This window comes from Battus philenor, unplaced genomic scaffold, assembly GCF_028537555.1.
Source record: "Battus philenor isolate CCGP_79_NKW_IND1 unplaced genomic scaffold, ilBatPhil1.0.hap1 SCAF_2, whole genome shotgun sequence".
NCBI classification, from domain to species: domain Eukaryota; kingdom Metazoa; phylum Arthropoda; class Insecta; order Lepidoptera; family Papilionidae; genus Battus; species Battus philenor.
This window is the reverse complement of record NW_027181682.1, coordinates 4314332-4320185: the sequence shown is the minus strand read 5'-3', so window position 1 is coordinate 4320185 and position 5854 is coordinate 4314332. Positions and strand designations below refer to the sequence as shown.

Genomic DNA, 5854 nt, shown 5'->3' with positions numbered 1-5854 from the left:
TACCATGATACCACAATGCATTACCAACCTGCCGGCCAAGTGTGGCGATTATGGTATATATACCCTCTATAGATATCTTTGGGAAGGCCTATGCTTCTCAGTGGGCGTCTATGGACTGAACCGATTTATCGACATTGTAGATTATGTCAGTATTTTTATATTAAAACCCTTTTAAAGATATTCTTTAACAGTCACAAAAATCATACTGTATATTATATTCTCTTTCCAATATAATATGAAATTAAATATTTATAACCAAAACTCTTTTTTTTAAATTTAATTGGTAAATGGTAGTTCGTATTAAATAACTCTATAAAAATATGTATAACAGCTAAACCAATAGAGGGAGCACTTCGAACAATGCAAATCAGTCAAGGGGTTGACACGCGGCACGTCGACAGCGACAAGTATTTACGAGCTGGTGTCGGATGAAAAAAGTTTTCAAACTACCCACTCCTCATTTCAGACGTAATCTACGAGGCGAACGACAAATGGTCTTCGGACCTGACTGCGCTTATTTCACTTTTTTTCTGCAGCCTGTTATTTGTTTTTTTTTTTCGGCCAGAGACTTGTATTTTCTTTTGCGCCGTTTTCGTTGCTGAAAGGTTTTATTATATTTTCTTATGTACTATTTTCTTATATTTCTTGTAAGAAGATTCTCCATAACTATATTGTATTAGAGGTGTGTTTAAGAAATTATTTGCACCTACATACGAAATAATTAATAAATACACTATCTCTCATATATGAGCCCTCTTTCTCCCTGCGTCGTGTGCCTCAATACTGAGGACTGTCACCCTCCTTGAAAAGTTGCTGGTGCACTATGTCGTACCACCTGAGGCGGGTTTCAGCAGCGTGCATTGCTTCGGTCTCTGTGGTTTTAAGTGTGGTTCGGATTTGGCCGAAGATACACTTGGGGCTGCGGTCACGTGTTTACCACCCGTTGACGCTTCCAGTGATCAGGAGATTTTCCAGGTTGTCACCGCTTTTTCTAGATATGTAACGGACGACCTCAAAAATCCGTCTTGTTCATACGCTGGAAATGCGAGTGGACACTGCGAGTTCCACTAGTATCGATGCTGTGGTTCTATGGGCAGGCGACGGAATTCGCAACATATATACTATATTTAATTTGTAAGCAGCATATCAAGCACATCAAAAGGTGCGTTTCGATAAAAAGTCAGGTAATTTTTTTGAAAAAAATTCCAGGTAATATTTATAATCTTGAAAATAATTGTATAGTTCCTTTAGTAAAACATGTTCACTTAATATTATTACTGCGGATTGTAGTCACATTATAATGAAAAAAAATCTCACACCAGACAATAATAGCTTTAATTTAACTACCAATACTTCTTTTACTTAAAGACCTAACCCAATTAAGTCTTATGATGTCGATTAAACCATCACGCCAAATACGTTTGTAGGTTACATTACGTAAAAGTAACATAATAAACTTTGAACCAAACTGAATTTTCGAATTGCGGTCTGTAATAGAGTGTACGGTATATAAAAGAGCAGACAACGCTCCACCGCAAAGGCCGCCATCCGTTTTCACAATCAAACCCTCTCCCTCACGGCCGGGACAATTTGTCCCGGGGTATTCAACAGCGGAACGATTTGTCGTGCCGTCGCCGGCGACACGATATTGCGCGACAAGACGGATGGCTCCGTGAAAAACTTGCGCCCTCTTAATAAAATATTTACGAACCGCTCTGCGGACCAGGCGAGAGGGGAGACAATTGAAAGTTTAATAATAGACCATCGAGAAAAAGAATCGGAGTGATTTTATAATAAGTATTGACAATGAAGCAGTCACTGGCGACACAAGTCAACGCGTAAGGTCACGTACCTTACGGATCACTCAAATGTACATTAATTCATATTATCTATGTAAAACAATATACTGTAAACACTTGTATGCGTCAGGATAAGAATACCAAAATAAGTTCAAGTTAAGATTCAAGTTCGATTAAACTTGAAACAGATTGAGTTCGTTTATAATGGTATTCCACAACAAATACAGATAGGATTTAATTTTTTGTGGTCTCTATTACAATAATAAATATTATATTGTAATAGAGACAAATAAATAAAATAGTTTATTTCATATATCGCCTCACTTCTTTCGCCTTCCCACCAGAGTTCTACAATTTTACGTCCATTATTTCTATCATTTGTTTAACAATTTATTTATTTTTAATTCTTATTTTCTTAATATCTACACCGCACTTAATTTATGTGTCTATTATCGCAGATATTTTATCATTGTGGCATATAATTATTGTAGCTTTAATTAACCAGAACGCTATCCGAACGCAGTAAACTAGTATGACGGCAGTGAGAATTTGGGCTAGTTTTATTTTTAAGTTCATGGACCCTACTCTACAGATGAAGCTGCAAAAGCCTCCGGGTTAGCAGTAACAATATCAGATACAATATAACGGTATGATTGCGGTACCTGTCTTGCTTTTATAAATGGTATTAATTTTTTATGATAATTACAATACGGTTGCATACATTTGTGTTATATAGTTAATAAAGACGGTATTTTATCGCTCTGAAACACTGTTCTAGATTTAAGACACTACACGCAAAAAGGTAGACTACATTTTCATCTTATAACATATGTGAGGGGTTTAATCGTGACATTTAATCATGAAGTGATTGTTAAAGAACTAGCGTATAATGGTCATTTAGCTAGAGATATAGTATAATATTAGCAAAGCTACTATTTACTAGGATTACAATTAAGAGTTTTAAAAGAATGCGAATGTTACACACAAAGACATTTTTTTAAATATATACAAACATCTAGGCGGGTTATTGATCGCAGTGTGGTATTATGGTACGCAGAGAACGCTGCCGCCCATCCTTTGGATACTTATTTACATAATTAATGCACAGTATCAATTACATAAGATTGTATCTCGGGGAATCGAAACCGCGACCTAAGATCACAAGTCTCAGTCTTCTACACCTGGGCTGCCACTGCTTATACAAACATATAAGTCAATACAATTAAATAACTTATTATTTATATGTTAATTTGTACGAATAATAACCTTCCCTGCCCCATGGTTCCATGGTGTAATGGTTAGCACTCTGGACTTTGAATCCAGCGATCCGAGTTCAAATCTCGGTGGAACCTGTAGTAACTTTAATAGTTTTTCGATATTACTCATACCGTTTTTAATGCATATGCAAAGTTTTTGTTCTGCAGATTGTTTTGTTAGGAAAGTATCATATTTTTAACAGTGGTCAACGATAAACTCGTAACAGATCTAAAAAATCGTAAAGCACGGAGATTTTTTTGCATTTATCGTGTTTGAAGTTGTGTTTTTAACCAACTTAGGCTTTGTGCAGCTTCATTGAAATTGAGTCAGCGGAAACAGCAGGTCCGCGGACTAAAAATTTACGCTGGGTGATCGTATCCCAGATACATCGAAGATACATAAGGAAGGGCTATACCGTTGTATGTCTATAGTGTAGTGTAGGTTATTAGAAGCGAGGACTTCTCGGCGGTCTGGAGCGAAACGGGCCTCTTCTGACTGCCCTCGCGCTAGGCGGGCGCGGGCTAGGCGGGCGCGGCCGCCGTGTCATGAGTATAGAATGATGATGAGTGTGATGAAAGTTCGGTGCATCGTGATCGACGGGGGCTCGATGTGAGGTGATTGTCCTAGCGTCGGTACGGGGAGAATTTATTAAAATTTCGCTTTAAGCGCGGCAAGAAGTGCCGAGTGCTTCGCGATACAGATAAGGCGCTTCTAAGAACCGGAGGCTTTACGGGGTTTCGCGGCACGTATACAGATCTCGTCGAAGTCTAGAGCACGGAGAAGTGTACGTAACTTTACTTAAAACAATCACTTCCACAAATATTCATAAAATCACCCTTTCGAGATCAATACGCTTTTGGAACGCCCTATGCTTTAGGTTCTATCAAAATTGGACTCTTCTATAACTTTTCTCGTAACGTACGGCGTTTGTAACTTAATTTAAATTATCCTGTATATTTATATTATTGGAATTTTTCTTAAGTCTTCTATAGAATAAAATAAATTTAAATATCAAGAAAAAGAATATATAATATTATACATATATATATATGTATGTATATATGTGTGTATATATATACATATATATATTACTATCAGGCTACCAATTTTAAAGAGCAAAAGGTTATATACAGATGTTTGGTTATGGGTGTAAAAGCTTGGAAGGTGTGAATGTATAGTTCATTTGACAACAAAAAGCTTAAAAGCTTCTAAACCTATTTCTAATCACCCGTATAAAGTAAAATAATACAACCTTATTGATTCCGAAGTTATTAAATTATTGTGACAGTTGGTAATACTTAGACAGCTGTCATGTTTTGCCTTGGAATTGATTCTGTTGCAATAAAGTTAGCAAGAAGTAAACTTGGCATTTCGTTAAAAGCCTTTTATATTCTGCCCGATTAATGTGGTTACATACGTCACAATTGAAGACAATTTGTTATATCATTTGAAGAATTTCACTGACGTGCAGGAAAATACGGCAAATTTGAATTTATTTTATGTAGATAATTTTGTAACTAGTCTAGATAGGGAAGATGAAAGACAGAAATCTATAAAAGAAACGAAAAGAAGTGATGTTTATTGCAAAAATGACTCTGCAGCATCTTTACTCCATAATATTGTCTAGAATTATTTGAAGAATAAAAAAAAATTGAAAGTGATTACTTCTAAAAATTTGATTATTCTTTTCTGTTGAAATTAGTTGAAGCAAAGTTTGCATGGACACATAGTAAGCAATAATGAATTTTAATATGTAGTAATTAGATTTTTTGAATTTTTTTTTTACTTTATTATCATTACGTTAATTATTATTTCTTAATTTCTTGTCTTTCGTAATATATTTTGCTGGTTTCACGGCGCGACCATAATATCAATGGTACCTGCTTACTTATGAGATCTTAGAGATAAAGAAGGGTAAGGTCCTGCTTACTAAATAGATATTTATTCTCCTTGGTATATTTAAAAAAAAAAACATCGCATGTACGCTACACGATAATTCCAAAGGAAGGTTATTCTAAATTAAAGGAAAAAAAATTATTACGAAATAAAACGAAAAATATGTCATATGTATTATATAAATAAAAATTTCACGACGAAGGTCATACAATTTTAAATATACGTTATTCTGAATGTATAATTATTAAACACGGTCGCAAGGTTCCATGGTGTAATGGTTAGCACTCTGGACTCTGAATCCAGCGATCCGAGTTCAAGTCTCGGTGGAACCTGATTTTTTGCACGAGATACTAACGTGACCATATCGGTAAAAAAGATGACAGAAGCTTATTCCAATTATTTTAAAAAGAACCAATTATCACATATAATCAGAATGTGAATTATGGTATACCTTTGTTTAAACCTTTAAATGAGGACTGGCTGACTTTGCAGCCTTATAGAAGTAGCAGTGTTAGAAAAAATAATTACGAGTACTTAGTTATATAAAATACACCGATACCTCACTTTGCGCCGTAGTTACGTTCCAAGAAAAACACGACGCAAATTGAAACGCCGCAAAGTAATTTAGTTTTTCTATATCAAACTATGTAAAGATCAAAGATAGGTTCAAGGGTTACGAAAATACAACTTTTTAAAAAGAAAATTGAACAAAGTAAATATTAAAAAACAAAAATAATATAACCCTGCCAATATATTATAAATTGGAAAAATTTATACCTTTTTTGTAACCAGAAACAACACAATTTATATAAATTTATTATTCTCTTTTAAAAAAGCCCAACACACTATGTAATTGAAACTGAACTGAACTCCAAAACTAGCAAATCAAAGTAAAAATAAAA

The 5854-nt window shown here is 34.7% G+C and overlaps 2 non-coding genes across 2 annotated transcripts; both read left to right on the top strand.

Moving 5' to 3' along the window:
* The first annotated feature begins 3079 nt into the window (after nt 1–3079).
* On the top strand, nt 3080–3151 carry TRNAQ-UUG (transfer RNA glutamine (anticodon UUG)). Its single transcript has one exon. It is a non-coding gene; the product is annotated as a tRNA-Gln (tRNA).
* A 2061-nt stretch (nt 3152–5212) lies between these two features.
* TRNAQ-CUG (transfer RNA glutamine (anticodon CUG)) lies at nt 5213–5284 on the top strand. Its single transcript has one exon. It is a non-coding gene; the product is annotated as a tRNA-Gln (tRNA).
* Nucleotides 5285–5854: the final 570 nt, after the last annotated feature.